Here is a 1,254-nt window from a genome sequence, read left to right on the forward strand (position 1 = left end):
AAGCCCTGGCGCAGTGGCTCACACCTGTAATCCCAGCACTTTGGGAGGCTGAGGTGGGTGGATGACCTGAGGTCTGGAGTTTGAGACCAGCCTGACGCCTGACTGACATGGTGAAACCCAGTCTCCACCAAAAATGAAAAATTAGCTGGGCATGGTGGTTCATGCCTGTAATCCCAGCTACTCGGGAGGCTGAGGCAGAATTGCTTGAACCCAGGAGGCAGAGGAGGCAGTGAGCCAACATCGTGCCATTGTACTCCAGCCTGGGCAACAAGAGTGAAAATTTGTCTCAAAAAAAAAAAGTAATTTAGTCTTCTGCCACTCCTGGTATTGCTTATTACTTGTTTGATGTGGACCTGGTACTGTCACTGCAACATGACCTCAATTCTTTTTTTTTTAAAGATGAGGTTTCACCATGATGGCCAGGCTGGTCTTGAACTCCTGACCTCAGGTGATCCACCCACCTCAGCCTCCCAAAGTGCTAGGATTACAGGCGTGAGCCACCGCGCCCAGCATTTTCTTTTTTTTTTTCTTCTTGAGATGTAGTCTTGCTCTGTCACCCAGGCTGGAGTGCAGTGGTGTGATCTGTCACTGTTAGCCTCCCAAGTAGCTAGGACCACAGGCACACATAACCATACCTGGCTAATTTTTCTATTTTTATTTTATTTTATTTTTTTCAGGTGGAGTCTTGCTCTGTCACCTCGGCTGAAGTACAGTATCGAGATCTTGGCTCACTGCAATCTCCGCCTCCCAGGTTCAAGTGATTCTTGTGCCTTAGCCTCTCAAGTAGGTGAGGTTACAGGTGTCTACCACCATGGGCTATTTTTTTTTTTTTTTTAAGAAGGAGTATCACTCTTGCACTCCCAGGCTGGAGTGCAATGATGCAGTCTTGGCTCACCACAACCTCTGCCTCCTGGATTCAAGTGATTCTCCTGCCGTTGCCTCCCAAGTAGCTACAGGCATACCACGCTCAGATTATTTTTGTATTTTTAGTAGAGACAGAGTTTCTCCATGTTGGTCAGGCTGGTCTGGAACTTCTGACCTCAAGTTATCCACCTGCCTCGGCCTCTCAAAGCATTGGGATTACAGGCGTGAGCCACTGTGCCCAGCCAAATTTTGTATTTTTAGTAGAGATGGGACTTCACCATGTTTTCCAGGTGATCGCTTACCTCCCAACCTCAGGTGATCTGCATGCCTTGGCCTCCCAAAGTGCTGGGATTACAGGTGAAGGCCCCTGCTCTGGTCCTCAATTTTTTT

This window comes from Cebus imitator, unplaced genomic scaffold, assembly GCF_001604975.1.
Source record: "Cebus imitator isolate Cc_AM_T3 unplaced genomic scaffold, Cebus_imitator-1.0 Scaffold70, whole genome shotgun sequence".
Taxonomy (NCBI): Eukaryota; Metazoa; Chordata; class Mammalia; order Primates; family Cebidae; genus Cebus; species Cebus imitator.